The sequence below is a fragment of the Rhinolophus ferrumequinum genome, chromosome 22, assembly GCF_004115265.2.
Source record: "Rhinolophus ferrumequinum isolate MPI-CBG mRhiFer1 chromosome 22, mRhiFer1_v1.p, whole genome shotgun sequence".
In the NCBI taxonomy this organism is placed as follows: domain Eukaryota; kingdom Metazoa; phylum Chordata; class Mammalia; order Chiroptera; family Rhinolophidae; genus Rhinolophus; species Rhinolophus ferrumequinum.
This window is the reverse complement of record NC_046305.1, coordinates 52,733,950-52,755,455: the sequence shown is the minus strand read 5'-3', so window position 1 is coordinate 52,755,455 and position 21,506 is coordinate 52,733,950. Positions and strand designations below refer to the sequence as shown.

The 21,506-nt window shown below is 42.7% G+C and overlaps 1 protein-coding gene across 3 annotated transcripts in view; it reads left to right on the top strand.

Moving 5' to 3' along the window:
• Nucleotides 1–3,130: 3,130 nt before the first annotated feature.
• The window catches only part of GATAD2B (GATA zinc finger domain containing 2B), a 71,138-nt gene continuing 52,762 nt past the window's right edge, over nt 3,131–21,506 (top strand). Inside the window, exon 1 of one of the 3 annotated variants that reach the window (XM_033092832.1) lies at nt 3,131–3,374. The gene's annotated coding sequence lies outside the window, so the exon portion shown is untranslated. Of the gene's footprint in view, nt 3,375–12,600; nt 12,717–21,506 lie in introns of those variants that run through there. The other 2 variants (XM_033092834.1, XM_033092833.1) reach the window with 2 other exon arrangements.

Genomic DNA, 21,506 nt, shown 5'->3' with positions numbered 1-21,506 from the left:
CCTTTAGTACACATTCCTGGGGGTGAGGACAGGACGAAGAGAGGTCCTGCTTCTGAATTCTGGGCCCGGCTCCGTCCAGTCTCGAGCATGGCAGGACACTTTTCCAGTGTCCCCGAGGAGCTGCACAGAAGGGAAGCAGGGGTTTCAGAAATGCTGTTCGGCCAGGGACTGGGCAATGCCTTTGTCAGAGGGGGACCCTCATGTCCCGCCAGGTTCTGGTCAGACTGCATTCCCTGGAATCAGACACTGCCTTCCTGAGATCCTACGTTTCTGCTGAGTGCGGTGTACCCAGCAATATGCTAAACCATCTAGAGCTAGAACTATGGGGCTCAGTCCTCACCCTACTAGACCACAGCCTTACTGGGCTAGAGTGCCGCTTGGTTCACGAATAATAACCATAATCATCCCTGCTCCCGGCTTATGCTTTCATCTTGGGGTTTCCTGCCAGAGGTCTACAGTCAGACGGACAGAACTACAGAATTCTTTAACCATAAGAGTATCTGGGAATTCTAGAAGCAAAGGACTCACCATGGCATCTGACATCTCTCTGTCCTGTGGCCAAGGGAGCTGTATGAGGGGAAGGATATGCATAGATTACGTGGCCCCATTTCTCTTCACGGACATTAGCATGTCCAGGCTCGAGCGTGAGAAATTTGAGTTATATCTTGTCTCCGCCACTTCCAGTTTCACAACAGCTGTGCCTCAGTTTTTCCTCATCTGCAAACTGGGGAGGTTGTTTAAAAGTTATATACTCCGTATACAATGTGAAGCGTATGCAATACATGTTAGCTTCAAAAAGAAGACGGGGGTGGCCGGTTAGCTCAGTCGGTTAGAGCATGGTGCTAATAACACCCAGGTTACCGGTTCGATCCCCACGTGGGTCACTGGGAGCTGCACCCTCCTTAATAAAAAAAACAACAAAAAGAAGACGAACAAGCACGTAGAGACTGCGTAGGACAACGGTCACATCCATTACCACAGGGGCTTCACTTGTCTTCCTTGGAGCTCAGTCACACCAGACTGAAAGTCTCCCTCCACGGCCCGACTTTAATTTTGTTGAAAGGCATTTTCTTAGGTCTCACTAGCACCTTCCGGGGGCTGGAATCTCCCACCACCCTGTTTCTCAGGTCTCCTCGCCGCCATTGAAGAAGAGTGGCCTCTCAGACGGCAGAGAAACGACTGATCACGGACAAAGCAGCAGGTTAGGGAAAGAGGACTGGACCTTCCACGAGGACAGTGACGTCGTCTCATTTACTGTTATACCCCAGCACACAGCCTAACATAATAGGCCCACTAACGTGTGTTCAATGAGTCAGTGAAAGCAGTAAAATGAGGGGTTAGTAGAGAACTGATTTTCAGTGTAATTAATACAAGACAGCTCCTAGAGGTACAATACCAATAGAAGCTGACTTTTGAACTAGGAGGGTGAAACTTGGGAAAGTTGGGAAAACTCGTAATAGTGACGATTATGTTTATCGAGTATTTACTATCCTTGGCACGGTCCTGAGCATTTTAAACGGACTATTTGATAATCCTCACAATTACCTTAGGAGCTAGGTACTCTTATCACTCATTCCTGTTTCACCGATAGGGAAACTAGGGCACAGAGAATAGAGGTTAAGTAACTTGCACCCAAATCACACAACTGGGAAGAGGTAGAGCCAAGATCCAAACCCAGGCAGTCTGACTCCAGAGACCACGTTCTTTACCTGGACGTGACACTAGAACGAAACAGGTTTTTCTTTTTACACACTTACAATAAGAACTGGGGCATGCCCCGGCATGTGTGTGTTCAGGGTCTCCCTATGTCTTTGTGTGGCCACGTCCTTCATGAGTTTCATTTCCATTGCACAGCATGGCTTCCACATGATGTGAAAAACACGTCTAGGGCTTCTGGAACCAGTTGTTTCTGGGTTCAAACCACTGCTTAGTCACTAATTAGCTGTCTGACCTTTGCAAGTTACCTAACCTCTCTGAGCCTGTTTCTTGATCTACCTGAGGTTCAAATTACAGCTCTGCCATGTTATCTTGTGTAACTTTGGGCAAAGTCATTTGATCTGTGCCTCATTTTCCTCATCTGTACAATGGGGAGAACAGTAATGACTCCACAGTAATGAGGAGTAAGTAAGATAATCCACGTAAAGCGCTTAAAAGAATAATGTAGAGCAGAGAGCCTCGCAGTCTCTCTCCCACAACAGTTAACTATTGTAATTCCCTCAACACATTCTGTGCTACTTGCTCCTGATCCTCGAGTTGCTTAAGAACAATCCTTGTGGTAAATGCCCCAGAAATGCTAAGAAAGTTTAGGTGGGCCTGACTGCTTCGGGGAAGTAGGGAGGCCAGCAGAGGGGTCGGGCCTTGAGCTGATTAGGTGGAGTGGCGTGGGGTGGGAGGCCGTTTCTTTCCCAATGAACTCAACCAGACCAGGAGAACCCCTGGAGGAGCTACGAGGGCTCTGCTCTGCACGCCGTAACTTCTCCGCGATCTGGCTAGCTGCCTTTTCTCCTGCTGTCGTGGGCTAGTCACGACAGGACCACGCTCGGGTACGAGGCAGACCAGGAAGCTCAAGGCCTTTGGCAGACGGAGACAGGCCACGCCCCAAACAGACAGCAAGGCCCGGGCGCCTACAGCTATTTCTATCGTGAAATCCCTGGGTTCTGTCGCGATGAACCACCACCTAACCCAGAGCCCAGCGCCGTCCGCCAGTCTCCATCTTTAGAATTGGAAGACTGAGAACTGGCCAAAGGGGAATCCCGGTTTGGGGATACTGGGGTACGGCGGCTGCCTGGGGACCAAAACGTCTCTAAGGTAAAGTTGCAGCCTGAAGCGATTTTTTGACCCCCGACACTTAATGGGCTGCTGAAGACCCGGATGTGTCTGGGACTGGCCGAGGTACCCATTAACGCGCCCCCGCTAGACCATCCCCCTCCTCCGCTTAGGATTGGGTCTAAAGTACGCCAATCATCACTTCTCCAGCCACTCACTCTTCAAGGGTGGGGTGTAGTCCCGGCATCCCCTCTCTTATTGGTATGGCCGAGAAAAAGAGGGCGGGGAGGCCGGCTTAGGTCGCCCAATGGGCGTCGTGGCGTGTGGGGAAGGCGGAGCCGAGGCGCTTGGCAGCTGCCCAATCAGCGTCCTTGTTTGTGTGGTGCCGCCGCCGCCGGTGCAGCCGCCGCCGCCGCCGCTGCCCCCGTCTGTACCGCAGTGTCTGCTCCGCCCGCCCGCCCCGGTCCGGCCCGCCCCCCTCCCCCACCCCCGCCCCTGGTCCCGTCAGCGGGGTCCGGAACCCACTGTGCCGTCGCCTCTTCCTTTTTCGACGCCTCCGCCGCCGCCTGAGGAGGCGAGCTCGCCGGGAGTTACACCGCCACCGCCAGGTGAGGAGCTCTGGCCTAGGCCAGCCTGGCCGCCCGCCCGCCCGGGGGCGGTGAGGAGCGAGGAAGGGAGGGAGGCTGGGAGGAGGCGGTGGTGGCGGAGGTGGGGGAAGGGAAAGGTGGAGGGGCGGGGGGAGGGGAAGCGCCCGCGAGCCGACGCCCGCCCGCGCGCCCCCGCCTTGCGTCCCCCTCCCCCCACCCGGCACCGCGCGCCCCCGCCTCGCGCTCCCCCTTCACCTCATCCCCTCCCCCCGCTCTGCGCGCGCGCCCCGGTCTTTCACTTCGGCCTTGCGCGCCCCCAGCTCGTGTCCCTTCATTCCTTCTCCTTTTACTCTTTCTCCCCTCCCTCGCGCCCCGTTTCCCCCGCCATCCCCGCTTTCACTCCACTGCCTCATGCCCGCCATGCTCCCCTCCTTTCCTCTCTAGCGCGCCCCCCCTTCAACTCTCTCCACCCCCAGTGGTGCCCTCAGGGTGCGGGGGCCGCTCCCTGCTTTCAGTCTTGGGTTTGGCGGCGGTTGGGACAAACGGGGGATCCCAAGGATGAAGGAAGCCCGGGGTAATGATCTTTATGTAGGTGAAGGGAGCAGGAGCGCAGCCCCCGACCCCTTTATTTCGTCGTCCACCGCTCCCTCGCCCTCCCACAGGAGAAAGGGATGGTCTCGGCCCGCGGGGGTACTTCTTCTCCGTGGTGACGGGACCCCCCCGTCCTCACTGGGCTTCTGGGACACCCCGGCTCTGATCCGTATCCCAGTTCAGTGCCTGAGGGTCGATGGAACTAGAACTTACCCTTCCCTGACCGAGCCGGGACTTCGAGGACTTTTTGCTTCCCTGCTTCCCATTGAATCCAGGAGGTAGCCACTCCTGTGAGTGCAGAGGTTTGGGCGCCATCCGCCGGCCCGGGACACCCCCCTGCCACCCCCAGAAGGGTATGGTAGCTTCTTGACTCTTCCCCAGCGCCAACTTCCCTCCGAACACAAGCTGTTGGCCGGTGGGGCTGGCGCTGAGGTGGGGATGGAGGCGGCGGCGGCGGGTCGGGGGCTCACTATCAACCTTTTCTTGTTCTGCTGTCACCTGGAGAACCAGGGAGCCTCCCGAGAACCAGTTTTCTCCTTTCTGGTGAATGATGGCTCGCGGGCCTTTTGTGTGCCTGTACGAGAGCTGCGAGATACTTAATAAATTTCCGCAAAGCACGAGAGCGGTGCTTTCAGGCCAGACTGCAACGGAGAGGTTTGGACTTGCAGCCGCTGGACTCGGAGCAGGTTCAACCCATCTCGGTGGGATGGGAGAGAAGAGCTGATGCTTCTGAGGTTTCGAAACGTTTTCCTTTGTAATAATTTATTTTTTGAGTAGACAATGCATGCGTGTGGTGCAAATTGAAATCTTCCCCTCTCACCTCTGTCCTCCCGCCAACCCGCCCCCCTCCCAGTGCAGATGAATTCTGATTCTATATATGTTGTCTATGTATTGGAGATGAACCCATCTGGGAGTTTAGTGCTAACTTTATTGCTCTTTCTTTGATAAACTGACTCTTCCTAGCAGTCTGATAACCACTTGGAGTCATATTTTTGGTGCTAGAGCAGTCTTGGTAGAGTACGGTCGGAGAGTAGCATTCCTGCTGACACTTGGTGAGGGAGGAGGCGCTTCTGGAGCTGCCAAGGTGGTACTGCGGAGGGGTCAGTGTGTTCTGAGGGAGGCCCACACCTGTTGGAAACGGTGCTGCTGCTCCGGTGAGGATACCCAGTCTCGGACTGTTTTGGGATGGGCTGGGTCAGATAGCCTTTCCTCGGGCTCCTGAGAAGACAGGAATAATAAGTTAATAGGAGTACCGGGCTGGTGGTGCTGCCTTCCGTTTTCAGTTTAGTGGCAGTGATAGGCATCTCGGCGGAGAATGAAGTCGGTCGGTATTAATCAGCAGCAATCAGAAGGCTGGGCCTGGGGGCCGAGTGACCCAGTTTGAGAAGAGGTGAGGCTTAGGGACTTCTGTCCTGCCTGTTCCTTACTTGAGAACACTTTGCATGAGGTGAGAGTGATTTGTAGCTGACAGCAGCATCCATCTTTATGACACTGTGGTTTGCTTCCCCTGCGTGTGATGTCTGTTAACTTCCTGTTTAGAGGCAGTCCGAACAGGGTCTGAATAGAGGCTGCACTGACATACTTGTCTAGGAACAGTGTTCACCAGGTTCTCTGCTCAGCCCTTCCCATCTAAGTTCTGGTGGTAACTTTTACTCTTGTGTTTAGCATAAGGCCACAGGGTGGTGGGGGAGGGAGATGGGAGAAATTTGTTCTGAACTTCGTAGTCTTAAAAGTACATTTAAAAAACCTGTGTGCTGCCCCCCCCCTCTTTTTTGAGCAAGTGTCTACTCCCCTCCACCTTTTCTTTTTCTGGCTGGGCCTGGCCAGACCTCCAGGTTGGGTTTTGGTTAGAGAACAGCAGTGTGGAAGAAGAGTCAGTGTCTTGGTGATATTATAGTACCCTAATCCTGTGCTAGGACCTCCGGATTCATCCTAGCTTTAAACAGTATCTTGTATGTTGTATGAAACCAGGCCTCTTGTTTCAGTTTACTGACTTCTTTCTTGCATCCTGCACCCCCCAAACTGGAGGTGCATGTGTAGGGGAACAGCACCTGTGCTGTCCTGGTCGCTGGACTCGAGCAGATTCCACGTTAGCCACCCCATCGGTAGTCATGCTGACAAGCACCCCTCTGCCCTCGGCTCAGAATGCTCATGTTGTTTGGCTCATTGAGAAAAGCCAAGCCAGCTTTGGTTGATTAAAACAGCTGCTGTAGAAATCGTAAGATCTGAACCACCACTGGGACCGAGAGACTTTGTTTTCCAGATCCTTTGCAGTACTAAAAGCCCTGCATCATTACATATCAAGGCACAATAGCCAGGCATTTTCTGAGGCATTTTGGAGGGGAAGAAGAAAAAAAAGACACACACCCAGATTGACTATAAATCTAGTCCTGGCGTAAAGCTGTCCACCTCTTGCTCAGAAAAAAATCCAACCTATCAGACAATGCCACACAAAGTTTCAGTTCCCCTGCATTGGCTAAGCCCGGGAAAAGATAACATAAGGATGTTCAATTTCTGTTGAAAACTCCTGGCTTTTGGGGGGGAAAGCTTCTGTTAGCCGTATTATTTGGTTTATCATTAGTAATACCTATGATGCTTTTTCTGTAGGTACTGGTTGGGGATTTGGGTGGCTTCAGGGTCCATGAAGCAGAGGCGCCTATATTTGTGTAGAAACGACGAAAGCCTCTGAAGAAGAGTAGATCTGATTTGAAATGCTCCCTCCTCATGTTCCATCTTTCACTTTCTGTCTTATGGATATGTGAAATATTCCTGTACAGTTTGGGTTCATCCAGAAAGAAAGGACTGATCAGGGCCATTAAGGGCTTAACCTGTCTGACATAGCTTCATAGATGGTGTCGCCCTCAAAATTCGCTAATCTTTTCCATTGCCTTACGTTGCCATCAACTGGCAAGAAACTATCCAGAGTTTTGGGTTATAGTACCAAAACCTGCAGATGAGTAAGAACACGTCTTTTTATTACTTTTGAAGTATGAGGAGGTCGAATCCCAGACGTCAAAGAGGGGTAGTAATTGCAGAAACTTCTTTGACAGCATAATTGTTATTAATACTAACCAGTAAACTATTAAGGGAAATGACCCGACTTCCATATTGCTGAGCCATTACCGTGTTCCTTTTTGCATCTGGCTTGTATGCATTTTTAAAATAATTCAGGTTACTGTTTCTTGAACCTGAAAGTTATGCTTTGAGCCTTCTGACGAAGGCTTTCTTGATCTTGTCTCATTTGGGGGGAAGGTGGGATTTGTAATCTCCTGAAATATAGGTTGGAATGTTAGTAGGATGTAGATTAGACATCAGGATTAGTAAATTCCCATCACGGTCGTGAGGGATCAGAATGGTAACCGGAGAGCATGTGCATCTCTTACCTAGAAGGTATTTATAAAAATTAGCTTTTTGAGAGTATTTAAATTCAGACTTCCTAGGACGGAGGTTGTGAGTGAGCTAGTAAGTTGAAAACTGGAATAGTAGAACACAGGTGTGGAGAGTCTAGAAATCTTAGGTCAGATCCTAGCTTCTTTGCCACTTGTTGGCTTTATGACTTTGTGTAAGACTCATAATTTTTGAATTCTCATTTCTCCCAGTCCTTAGAGTGGCCTGTAAGGTCTTGCCTGATCTTGATCTGCCTGCCCTTCCCCATCCCTTCTCTTTTTGATTACCTATCATCCTCCCACTTGCTCACTCTATTCCGGTCACATTGACTTGTTTCTTAAATGTATCAGCCACACTCTTTATCGTAGGACCTTTGCACTAGCTATTCCCGCTAGTGGGAAATAGCGAGTTTTTCCCACAGATAATATGATTGACTAATTTTCTCACCTTCAAGTTTTTGCTTAAATGTTATCTTTTCAATAAGATCTTATCCTACCCCTGTTTAAAATTTTACCTTCAACTCCCACCTCTCACTCCTAATCCATCCCTATTCTGTGTTCCTTTTCATAGCCCAACTTTATAACTTGTTGCATTTACTGCTTTTTGGTTCCCCTCCTATTACATAAGGTCTATGAAGGCATGGGTTTATTTTGGTATTTTGTTTAATGTGCAGTACACTGCCTGGCATGTAGTTAAGACTCAGATATTTATTGATCACATAGGAATAACAACTGTTTTCCTAACCTCATGTTTGTTTATAACAAAAGTACGAAATGTGGTAAGCATAATATGGGATCTTAAAATGTTTTGTGAACTTTAAAGCATTATACAAATCATGATAAAACAATCGCTTTCCCATTGAAATGGTCAATAATACTTGATTATTGAACAAAATTTCCGTGTACACAAATATTAAAATATCACTCCTAAATTCCAGCCCTTTATTTCCAGCTGTCTACTATGTGCGAGACAGCCACTTCTGTATTCCATTGGTACCTCAAACTCAACGTTTTTATGGTCTGTTCCCTTCTTTGATTCACTGAGTCACCTAAGCCAAAAATATGACCATCACTATCAGTTCTCTCTTCCTAACTCAGGCCCAAACAACTCTTACTTGGAATATTGCCATGAACTTAATAGTTCTCTCTGTTTTTGGTCTTGTTCCCTTTTAGACTCTTAATCATATTGTCTTCAAAATGGTCTAACATAGATCTGATTATTGTCCTTCCCCTTCTCAAAAGTATTCAATAGCTTCCAATCATTTAAAGGTAAAATTTAGACTTTACATAGTATTTGATATTCAGAGGCCTTTATAATTTTGGCCTTTGCCTTGCTATCCAGCTTTACTTTTCTCCCTTACAGTTTATACATGAGAAAATAACAGTTCTTTTAGTTCCCAGATCAGCTTCCAAATTTCATTTCAGATGCTACTTTCTCTGGGAAGTCTTCCTGGCTTGCCCAAAGAGACTTAGATATGCTTTCTTCTCTGCTCTCACTCTTAATTTATAAATATTGCTTGTCTCCCCCCAGTGGTCTGTAAACATCCTGAAAGAAGATACTATGTCTTTTTACTGTTGTGTCTCCAGTGCCTAGCGTGGTGGCTGTCTCCTGAAAGATATTTAAAAATATGAATAATCCTGTAGGTTCAAAAATACTGCATACATTTAGAAGATGCCCCTTTTGTTATTTTCTGGGGACCGAAGAACAAGGTTGGAGTTTTCGTTCTGCCATTTATCATCTGTGTGACGTTAGTTTAGTCACTTGAAGTCTCCAAGCAGTAGTTTCCTGAACTGAGAAATGAGGACCAATAGCTGCTGTATCTATTTCACAAGGTTTCTGTGTCAGTCAGAGGAGATTATGCATGTAAAAGGTGCTTTAGAAACCGCAAAGCGCTGGGCAGTTGTTAGTTATTACGAGCTGACGCAAGCAGAGCTTTTCTCAGAACTCATCTTTCCTCATTGATGGGAGGCCCTTTCTATCACTGGAGCCACAAGTACTCTTCTCCAACATGTGTCTGTTCATGCTGATCCGTTTCCATCAGCAGTGTAGTATACTCCTGTATGTTGTCTTAACGGGGCAAATTTAGAGACTTTCCCAACATCCCAGTGGATAAAAAGCGTTGCAAAATTCTGAGAAGTTACACTTCTCAAGGAGTCTCCCAGTCATGAATTCTGTAATTTTTTCCCTCAGATTTCAAAGAAATTTGCAACTTTTAGAACTTTAAAGGAATTTTAAAAATATCAATGGGAGCTCATTTGTTGAGCACTTGCTTTGTGTAAGGCTTTTGACTATTTTAATTCTTGCGGTAACTCGGGGAGGGAGATATTTTTATAACCATTTTACAGATGAAAAAACTCAGTTCTCAGGCAGGTTGTCATTTTGCTGGAATCTCACAGATTAAGAAAAGTGGTGAATCTACTATTATTTGAACAACTCTGCCTGACTCCAAAAGTTGTGATCTTACCATTCTCCTAACATTTCTCATAGAGTTTTGTTTTGCCTTTTCCAACAAAACCCAGGATGGTTCTCCTTAGTATTAATAGCTTTTACGTAGAAGTCAATGTGGTCAAATAAGGCTTTGAAGAGTTCTGGGCTAAGTTAAGGTAGATTTCTTTACAGCATGACACTTCCCAGAGCCTAGCATGTCTAAATATACAGTGTACCTTGGGAGTGGTAACAGAATGGCCAAAGCATGCAGAGCTTCTCAAAATTACGTGACCGGGAAGGAGCATCTAAGGGTACTAGCGCTCTCCCTGAGGGCTTTGACAAGGCTCTGCCTGCTCTTCTGCTTCCCTGTGCTTCCTCTGTGTGTTGACCTTTTTTAAAGGGTTGCAGCTCTGGAATGGGGGAATTGACTGCTTTTGTGTGCTGGTTTTCCAGGAACTAGTGTGGTGGCAGATATTCTTTTTAGAAACTTCACTGATATGGAGGCTGCATTCCCCCCCCCCCCCCCATGAATCTTCTAAGGCAAGTGGCACAGCTCATCCAGCTTGGCGCTCACCTTCATTGAGTTCCCAGGAGGATAACTGTAACTGAGCTCTGCCCCCCATCTTCTTTCATCTAAGTGCTAGAAGCAGGGGAGTAAGGTTTCAACTTTGTGAGTGAGCAGAAACTCTTGAGCCAGCAGCAAGAAACCCTTCCTTTCTGTAAAGATGGTAATATCACAGTAAGAAATCTGTAAAGCCCATCATTCTTTTTCTTCTGTGAGGCGTGCAGACAGACCTGGGGATCAGAGAGAAGGAACAATACCTTTGATTTTTCGGTTTTTTTAAAGGTGATATTTTGGTCTTAAAATAAAAACAAAACTTTGAGAAATCTGTATCATGTAAAGGCATAAGGTTTACCTGAATGGCATTCACTCCTGAATTCCAAACCTTTATCTTGTAGTTGGAGCTACCAGTGAAAAAGATTAAAAATATCTCCCCAATAGGATGTAACATTTTTTACATTTTTGGAGGGAGGGAAGTTTTCTAATCACTCTTTAACATTTATATGACTAGATTGATGTGTTGCTATTAAAGTGATAGCTGCTGCCCTGGGCAGGTTGGCCAGAAGACTTTATATTATGTTCTGTGGAAATTGGATGTGAATAGCATGACACACTTCACATTTACTAGAGCTTGATCTGTAAGTGTCCATGAATAAATTAACGTTACTCTGATGCCATTCTTTCTCATTTTATAATTCAGGTAGTAAAGAATGCCCAGCACCTCAGCTGAGTGCATTGTGAATTTGAAAGTTTTGCTTTTTTAGAGTATTTTAAATTGAGATATTTTTTGTCAAATGAACGGAAACTAGAATACGGGTCTCTTGCTGCGCTAAGATACAATCCTAAGTTTTTATTGGCCTGCATTTTTAACTCTTCTTCTTCTTGGAGAGCTATTTCCCCTTTGATTTCTGTATCATGCATTAACATTGAACGGAAGGCTTTCCAGGAATATAGGTGACTGCAAACGGATCTTTCATAGCTGTGTTTTACAGTGGATAGAAACATCTTAAAATAGCAAGTGCTTCTTTAAACAACCTTGAGGATTCAAAGGAATAAGATCTTTTTAGCCTAAATAATGATGTAAATTTTTTTTTGAGATCTAATGAAGTACTACTGCATAAATAGGTGCCACCTGTTATGAACTTTTTGATTGTTGAGTGACCTTGGTATTCCCAAGGCCTTGATGTCTATCTGATGTTAAATTGTAGCTTCCCAATTTTGTCAGTTATAGGGTGGTAGATGTCACAAAGGGTATAAATAACCAAGGTTAGAATCTGGGCAGTCTTGATTTCCAAATTAAACTTTCTATTCTGTCTGGCTGAATATCTGGTAATATTCACAGGAGGGAGTAAAATGCAATGTGATAAAGTTGTTTCAAAAACACAACCCTTTTTAAAAGGGTCTGTAGCTGCGTGTGACTTGTGCTGTCTTCTGGGTTCACTTGGCTTGAGGGTGTGAAAAGGACTGTATGAGGGGTGCTGTCGTGATGCAGAGAGTTACTAGAAGGCAGTGAGGTTTTTACTCATTGTTTTACAGCTTTATAAGTTAACTGAAGAAACCTTTGGAAGCTGGCATTTTAATTTTGTTGTTCTTGGGGCTGTTCAGCATGTCTTTTCGTGTGCTGCCTAGACTGTCACGTTAGCTTCTGTGGGGTATTCTGTAAAGCTGCGGTCGGTTGGTCTCTCTCTCCTTCCCTGTCTGTTTCAGAACCAACCGTTCTCAGTGTTTGCATAAATTGAATTTTGGTGTCTGGATATGAGACAGTAGTCTAGTATTGATACTACTCTTAGTGTATATTTTTCACTTAATTGCTTGAAAGCTTTTCTTTGGTTAAACTATAATGACTTTTTTACTGGAAAAGTATAGTTCTGCAATCACAAAGTCCTGGGTTCAAATTTCTGCTCTACCACTTATTTGTTGTAGACCTTTTGCTTGTCTGTGCCTGGCAGATAGTAACCGTTCAGTAAATGTTAGACATTCTTATACAAGATAATGGTAAACCTAGCACATAGTTTGTGTGTGTGTGGTAAAATATACATACATTTACCATTTCAACTATTTTAAGCGCTCAGCTCGGGGACAGTAAATACGTTCACGTTGTTGTGCAAACATCACCACTACCCATCTCCAGAACTTTCTCATCTTCCCAATTTGAAATTCTGTCCCCATTAAAAAGTGCCCATGTTTCCTACCCGAGCCCCTGGCAACCACCGTTATGCTTGCTGTGCATTTGACCACTCCAGGTACCTCGTGTAAGTGGAATCACACAACAGCTGTCCTGTTGTGTCGTCGTCCTGGCTCACTGCACTTCGCATGATGCCTCCAGGGTTCCTGAGTGTTAGAGCACCGGTCGATCTCATTCCTTTTTAAAGGCTGAATAATATTCCAGTTTATGTGTGAGTATATACCACGTTTGGTGTATCTGTTTATCCATTAATGGCCACTGGGTTGTTTCTACCTTTTGGCGATCGGGAGTAATGAATGCTGCTATGAACATGAATTACAGATCTCTGCGTTGAGTCCCTGTTTTCTATTCTTTGCATATATACTCAGAGTTGGAATTGCTGGACCAGATGGCAATTCTATGTTTAATTTTTTGAGGAACTGCAATGCTGTGTTCTATACTGACTGTACCATTTACATTCCCATCAGCAATGTACAAGGATTCCAATTTCTCTGTATCCTTGCCAACACTTAGTTTCTGGTTTTTCGTTTTTATAAAAGCTGTCCCAGTTGGTGTGAAGTGGTATCTCATTGTGGTTTTTGTTTGCATTTCTCTAATGATTAGCGATGTTGAGTATCTTTTCATGTGCTTGTCATTTGTGTATCTTCTTTGGAAAAACGTCTGTTCAAGTCCTTGCCCATTTTTTGTCTTGTTTTATTTTTTAAATTAAATTACATTTATTTTCATTTTGCAATACAGTTGCCATTCAATATTCTGTTAGTTTCAGGTATACAGCAGAGTGGTTAGACATTATTATAACTTATGAAGTGATCCCCCTGATAAGTCTAGTATTCATCTGGCACCATACGTAGTCACCGCAATATTCTTGACTATATTCCCTATGCTGTACTTTACATCTCTGTGACTGCCAGTGTGTACTTCTTAATCCCTTCACCTTTTTCAGCCCCCAACCCCCTCCCATCTGGCAACCATCAGCTTGTTCTCTGTATGAGTATGTTTCTGTTTTGTTTGTTCGTTTATTTTGTTTTTTAGATTTCACGTATAACTGAAATCATATGGTATTTGTCTTTCTCTGACATTTCACTTAGCGTAATACTCTCTGGGTCCATCCATGTTGTCACAAATGGTAAGATTTTATTTTTTTATGGAGGAGTAATGCTCCATTGTATATATGTACCACGCCGTCTTCCTTTTTTTTTTTTTTTAAAGATTTTATTGGAGAAGGGGAACAGGACTTTATTGGGGAACAGTGTGTACTTCCAGGCCTTTTTTTCCAAGTCAAGTTGTTGTCCTTTCAATCTTAGTTGTGGAGGGCGCGACTCAGCTCCAGGTCCAGTTGCCATTGCTAGTTGCACGGGGCGCAGCCCACCATCCCTTGCCGGGAGTCAAACCGGCAACCTTGTGGTTGAGAGGACGCGCTCCAACCAACTGAGCCATCCGGGAGCTTAGCGGCAGCTCAGCTCAAGGTGCCGTGTTCAGTCTTTAGTTGCAGGGGGCGCTGCCCACCATCCCTTGTGGAACTCGAGGAGTTGAACCGGCAGCGTTGTGGTTGAGAGCCCACTGGCCCATGTGGGAATCGAACCGGTAGCTTTTGGAGTTAGGAGCATGGAGCTCCAACCGCCTGAGCCACCGGGCTGGCCCCCCCCTTTTTTTTTTTTTTTTAAGGAGGGCGCAGCTCAAAGTGGCCTGTGTGGGGATCAAATCTGGCAACCTTGGTGTTAGTAACAACGTGCTCTCACCAACTGAGCTAACTCGTACCACGCCTTCTTTATCCAATCATCTCCCATTTTTTAATTGGGTTGTTTGGGTTTTTTGTTGTTAAGTAGTAGTTCTTTATGTATTCTGAATATTAATCGTTTATCAGATACAGATTTGCAAATATTTTCTCCTATTTTGTGGGTTACCTTTTTACTCTATTGACAGTGTCCTTTAATGCACAAAAGTTTTTAATTTTGATGATATCAAATTTAGTTTCTCTTTTGTTGCCTGAGTTTTTTGGTGTCATATTCAAGAAGTTGTTGCCAAATCCAATGTCATGAAGCTTCCGCACCCCTCTGGTTTTCTCTAGGAGTTTTATAGTTTTAATTATTACACTTGGTCTTTGGTCCATTTTGAGTTAATTTTTGTATAGGCTGTAAGGAAAGGATTCAACTTCATTCTTTTATATATGGATATCCAATATCTATGGCATTATTTATTGAAAAGGCAGTCCTTTCTCCATTGAGTGGTCTTGGCACCCTTGTTGAAAATCATTTGCCCATATACACAAGGATTTATTTCTGGGCTCTCCATTCTGTTCCATTGGCCTGTATGTATGTCTTTATTACCACATCATTTTGATTATTGGAGCTTTGTAGTTAAGTTTTGCAATCAAGTAGTGTGAGTTCTCTGACTGTTCTTTTTCAATATTGTTTTGGCTATTTGGGGTCCCTTGAGATGCCATATGAATTTTAGGCTGGGTTTTTCTGTTTACATGCTTTTTTATATTGGGCCAAACAATATAAAACTAATCTGAATGCAATCCTGTTATTACATTATGGCTGCTCATTCCTGTCGTAGTTTTTATTTCACCTAGCTCCTGGGATCACAGTACTTTGTGACATTAGAATCAAGGTTACTCCAAATATCTTGTTCTTGTAAATGAATTATGTTGTTGTGGTTGGAACATTTTATTTTTGAAAGTTTGGTTTAAATTTTTTTTAAAAGTCAAGATATACAGTGAAAAGTTTCTCATCATTGTTTCTCACCTGTCTAGTTTTAAACCCCATCACTGTTATTCCTTTCTTTTATCATTTCAGTGTATACACACACACACACACACACACGCAAATACGGATTTATTTTTAGTTTTTGTTCTTTTTACACAAAAGGTAGCATGTTTTCCACATACTGCTTTTGTCCACTTAATAACATAGAAAAAAAATTCAAATCTGTATATAGAGAATTTACTTACTCTTTAAATTTTAATGGTGAAAAATCTTTTAATGGATATCAGAACTTCACTGGGAATAACATTTGGGTGTATAGCTGTGTACCTTTCATATTGCCTACAAGTCTTGCCATTTAATGACTTTTCATTGCTGTTATTCGCTTAGTCAACAATGAATAGCATAATTTGAGTACTACTGGGTTATTAAACTTAATTTAGGAATGCTGATTATTTAGTTCATGAATTCTGTTTTGTAATTTCATCTGTAGTCCTAAATCCCAAATTCTGTCAGAAAATCTGATCAGTGATACGGGGTTATTTTTTCCAATTCCTGAAGTATAGAGCGGAGGTGGTTTTCTCTATCTTAGACTGCTTCAGGCTAGGAAAATGACAGTTAATTGTTCTGATAAAGAGAAAACTTGGGTCTCTACTCTTGTGGTGTGTCCCCCTCCCCCCATTAGTGCTCTGTTTACTTTGTATCCACTTAAATCCACTAGTATTGGGAACTGAAAAGGCCTGACCATTAATTCTTTCACAGAACATTGGTTGTACACTTAACTACGTCAAAGACATACATAGGTGTTGTAGAGTACATGAAGATAAATGCCAGCCTCAGTCCTCAAGAAGATACATAATCCAGGAGAGAAGACATATATCAAAATAACTATAATAGTAGATACAATATGATTATAAATTAAGTAACCGGCATATTAGGAACAAGTGTCTCTTAAGTAGGAACGGTATCTTTATTTACCACTTTTTACAACTTGGATTGGAGCGTGAGACAGACTTACTAAATCCTGAAAATTCTACTTTCAAAATCTCTATTCCATTCATTTCCCAACTTCTCTTGCTTTAATTTTAGCTATTGTGATTGCTTGCCCATATCCTTTTAATACCTTTGATATGTTTTTAATAATAACTAACACTTAATTGGGCTTTTCTATGTGCCAGGCACTGTTCTAAGCACTTCACATTAATTAACTTCTTTAATCCTTAACAAACACTCTAAAGCTAGATGCTGTTATCTTTCCCATTTTACAAATGAAAAAAACTGAGTGGCAGAGAGATTTGCCTAAGGTCACTCACATATCTAATAAGTACAAGTGCTGAGATACAGTATTAGGAAGTCTGACTCTTAAGCTAAACTCTTGAGTATTATTCTGTATTCTTACCTGTGTGTGTATGTGTATATGTTTATACATATACATGATACATGTGTCTGTCATTGTTTTAATAGCTGTATAATATTTCATTGTATGAGTATAATTTACTTAATCTGTTCCCTCTGAGGAACATTCAGGATGTTTTGTATGTGCGTGCTTGCGCGCTGTCATAACCAGGGTTCCAGTGAAACATCTTACATACTTCTTGTTGATGTAAGAAACGTCCAGATCTGTCAAGAATTTTTATAAGAATTTATTTGATCCAAAACTGACGACAATTGCCAGAGAGCGAGGTCTCAAATGCTCTGGAGAACGACAGTTTTCCAGTTTCTTTTTATGCATTTGAAATTAAGGCGGGAATGTAAGGAAGATTATATGAAGGTGGGAGAAAGCAAGGTGGGAACTGGATTACAGGATAGTTAAGATGTGCTCTCTTGAGGGTGATTATTTCAAAGGTGTGTTAACCTAAATACACAAAAAGGATGGACAGGGATTGCTTAAGGCAAAGATAACCTTTTACTAAAGAAGTTATATGCCTGGGGCATGACTACCCACCATGACCTGCCTTAGGAATTACGATTAGATCACTCTGTGAAGTTTCTTTCCATAGAACTCCTTTTTTTGTCCACAGTCTTTATACATTTTATTGTATCTGTAGGTAAAATTTCTAGAAATACAACTACTGGAGCAAAGGGCTTGTACATTTAAAATTTTATTAGAGAGTATTAAATTATCCTCCAAAAATTTGTATCAATTTATATTCACACCAATACGCTATGAGTTTCTAATACCACTTAATTTAAATCTAAATTTGAGGGAAATAGTGTGGCTGGACAGTGATAAGAACTGTCTTCCAGAATCTTTAGGAACACTTACATAGTACCTTATTAGCATTTCCTTTCTTAAAAGCAAGTGTCTTGGAATTTTGATTATTGGCCTTGTGACTAGCTAATTGTTAGAAAGAGGAGTAGGCATCTTAACAGAAAAATTTTCATCTTTAAAATGTCCCTCAAACCTCTCAATTGTCCATCTAAATGTAAAAATTTTGATAAATTGATTTCTTGTCACCACAGTCTTTATGAATCAGGACAGCGGCAGGAGTGGGGCATGTGCAGGTCTCAGTTGACTGCTTCCACGGAAACTCCTTTCTCGTTCTCGAGTGCGTGTTCACTCCCGGTAGGCAGAGCAGAGAGCCGGCACTGCCACTCCGCAGGGTCATCCTGTTGTCAGGGAATGGGGATGTTAAGATGGTAAATGCCTTCCACGACTTAAGACTTTCCTTCTGACTAGTTTTCCTTAGCAGTGGGTCACTTACTTATATTCCTCCCTATCCCATTTTTCTGCTTTTACAATGGAGATGATTTGTTTTATTCAGTAGATTGAAATTTTGTTTAGTGAATTTAGAACTCACTGGTAGGCTTCACCTGCGCAGAGTAGGGGGGTGGGGTTACCTTTGGTGGTACCACGACCCCACACACATTTTTTCTTTTATCCCATATTCAGAGCCTACTGTCAGGAGTAAAAGGAAACACACAATTACTTTTCATAAACATTCTTTAAAGAGTGACAGGAAATTTGACTAATTCAAGGGCATGAAATGGGTTCAAAGTTACCATCTCCTTTGAGATTAGTAAAAGAGCATTGGAAGCTGTTTCATTAATTTCTTGGTGGTGGTGGTGTCTTGCTTATTTCTTATTCAGGAAGTCTGTCATTTTTACTTCCAAGGAGCAAAGCTTGACTTCTTAATATCAGTTCTCTGATGTTTTGGTTTACAAAGTAAGATACTTCCTTCTGTTGACTGACCAATAGATTTAGACCCACTGCTCATCTTTGCTTTCTTTCTGCTTGACACTGGGTTTTTGGAAAAGAAACTGGAAGCTTCACTTGTCTTATCACTACTGACCTGTTCGTAGTGTAAGCCTGGATGAAGGAGGTTCTAACTTTAAAATGTTGAAAGCTTAACGATTCTGATATTTGGGGTGAAATTTATTCCTACGAGTTTTTCTTTAGTTTTCAGCTTAACAAGAAGTATCTTTGAATAAACCTTAATGAAGGGGAAGGGATTTCTCTTCCATTTACTTAAAGCCTTCATATTCGTCATTTTTTGGATAAACTTAGGGTGACTTTTGAGACCTCACTAGGGAAAGAGAGATAACATCAATAAAGAGAAAATGCTGGAGTCTATGAGAGTAAAAACTCTACGGAGGGAGGAATTTTGCCTTATTTGCTGTTGTAGCCCTGTATTAAGAACAATGTTTACTATATAATATGTGATTAATTTGTTGAGTGAACAGGAAATAGAAAACTTAATTGTGATATCCTCATACTTGGCATTCTGTACACCATTTAAGGTGAATGTGTCAACTTGGATAAAAATCAAAGATAATGTTGAAAAAAGTGAGTTGCAAAAGAATATATATGTATAATAATAATACCATAATTTTTTTAACTTGCAAAACAATACAGTATTTTTTTATATAGATATACCTGCACACATAAAGTAAAAGTGATTTGAAAGAGCGTGGCAGTGATAAGCAGTTGAGCTCAGTAGAGGGGTTACCTTTGAGGAGAAGAGGGAGGGAAGTGGGATTGGAATAGTTACTAAGAGAACTTCAGTTTTATTTGTGATGTTTTATTTCTTAAACTAGATAATAATAAGTGGTTGTTTTAATAGTCTGCATACTCTTTTGTATATTTGAAATGTTTGGTAAAAATAAATGAGAGTTTAGATTAGGGGTCAGCAGACTAAGGGCTGATAAGCCACATTTTGCTTGCTGCCTGTTTTTGTGCAGCCTATGAGCTAAGGATTATGCATGGCTTTTACAGTTTTAATGGTTAAAAAAGCACCAGAAAGATATTTCATGATATGCAAAAATTATACAAAGTTCCTATTTTGGTGTCTATAGTTTCATTGGAAGTCACCATACTTATATTCTTTACACGCTGTCTACAGCTGCTTTCACAGTGCTACAGTGTCAAGAGTTAGTAGTCACCACAAAGCTAAGGCCCCCAGCGCCTAAAATAGTTACTATCTGGTCCTTTACAGAAAACGGCCAATCTGTGGAGTAAATTGATTCTGGTCCTACGTAGATTAATCGTAGTGTAACTGGACAAATGAGCTATTATTTGGGGATACTTGTAATAAGTTGGAGATAGTTAGCCCCAGAATTTCCCCCCCCTTTCTTCCGCCTCTCCAGAATGTTTTTTAAAAGAACATCTTAATCAGAGGAAGATCAGTCAGCCAGATGTGGACTTTCATGGAAGGTGGTTGCCCATTAGTTGTTTCATCTTGTTGAATAAGGTTACATCTTTAACTTGCTTGTTTTTAAAGTTCCTGATTCTAATTTGACCCCGGGTATATGACAGTTTTAAATACTTACCAGAGCTGTGTGATTTGAGATTGATATTTTATTCGTTTATTTCTTTTTTTCCCAACAATTTTCAGCTAACCAGCAGCATTTTAAAGGAATGTAATATTTGAATGAGCAAACACACAAAGTCACTGAATAAGGGCATCTGTTTCAGCAGTCGTTCTTTTAGTTTTAAGATGTATTAAACTGGCCAAACGTTTAGCTTTGGGAACTTAACATACGTAGCCCGAGTAGTGATTTGAATCCATTACAATAGAGCTGGCATTTTTTTAAAGACATAGGGCTGGGTCCCTATAGAAGAAATTTTTCTTAAGTAGATACTTCCACTTCAGAGCAACATAATGTAATTTTGATTATTTGTAGAAAAATACTGTATTTCCCTGGGAAGCACTAATCTTTCCAGGGCACTACATTGGGTAGCCTGAGACACTGAGCAGCGGCAGTCAAGGAAGTAATGCTGTTTGAGGTATCATAGCTGTCTTCTGTCCTCGTTCTCTCCGGGCTGCATAAGATGGTTCTGTTGTTACCATACTAGAAGAAAAGGAAAAGGCAAAATCAGATGATTTGAGTGCTCTTTGTCTTTTCTTTCTTATAAAGTGTTTTAAGAGATACTGTTTTAGTTTTGAAAGCCATAGCCACAGTATTTTAATGAACTGAAAGTGTTTGCTTAGCCACTTTTCTCTTTTTAGAAGACCCTTCAGAAAGGTATCTTAATAAAGTTGCCCTGGATTTAAAAAGCAATGAAATGTAAAATACCTAGTCAGATGACATTTTTTTCTCTAAGAAATTTATGGATGTGTAAGTAGAATATCGGAAGATCTTATAAACTCCTCTATAGTTAATATTTCAGTCAATATGGGAATTGCTTTCTTGGCCTGAAAATTTTTCTATCCACTCTTAAAGACCCACAAGCCACTCTGTTTTTATGGTCCCTCGTATTTTTTCCCCCACAGATTATCCCCTTTATCTGTCCTAGTTGTTGGAGTAGAGAATCCAGTTCTTGTTTGAGTGGTGCTTTGGCTTGGGGATAGGCGACTGCCTTGCTATTATATTACCGTGCTTCCCCGAAAATAAGGCCTAGCCGGATCATCAGCTCTAATGCGTCTTCTGGAGCAAAAATTAAGACCTGGTATTATGTTTTAGTATATTATATTAATTATATTATACCTGGCCTTATATTATATTAAGACTGGGACTTACATTAATTTTTGCTCCAAAAGACACATTAGAGCTGATCGTCCGGCTAGGTCTTATTTTCAGGGAAACACGGTAGTAGCTAATAAGTTTCATGCCTGATCTCATGCAGCCCTCTTTAATGCTATGTAGAGATTTTCTTGTTAGAGAGGTTTTCAAAGAGTCTTTTTTAACTTCCAAAAGGTATGAAAGTCTCAGTGAACAGGATACGTGACCCTGACCTCAGATGTGCTTATCAATCTTAGAAAGCTTTATGGGTAAAAAGGAATGGCTAACTAACTAGAGCTGCATGGCTAAAGGAAGGACCTGAATACTGTCACGTATCTCGAACTCAAGGGTAA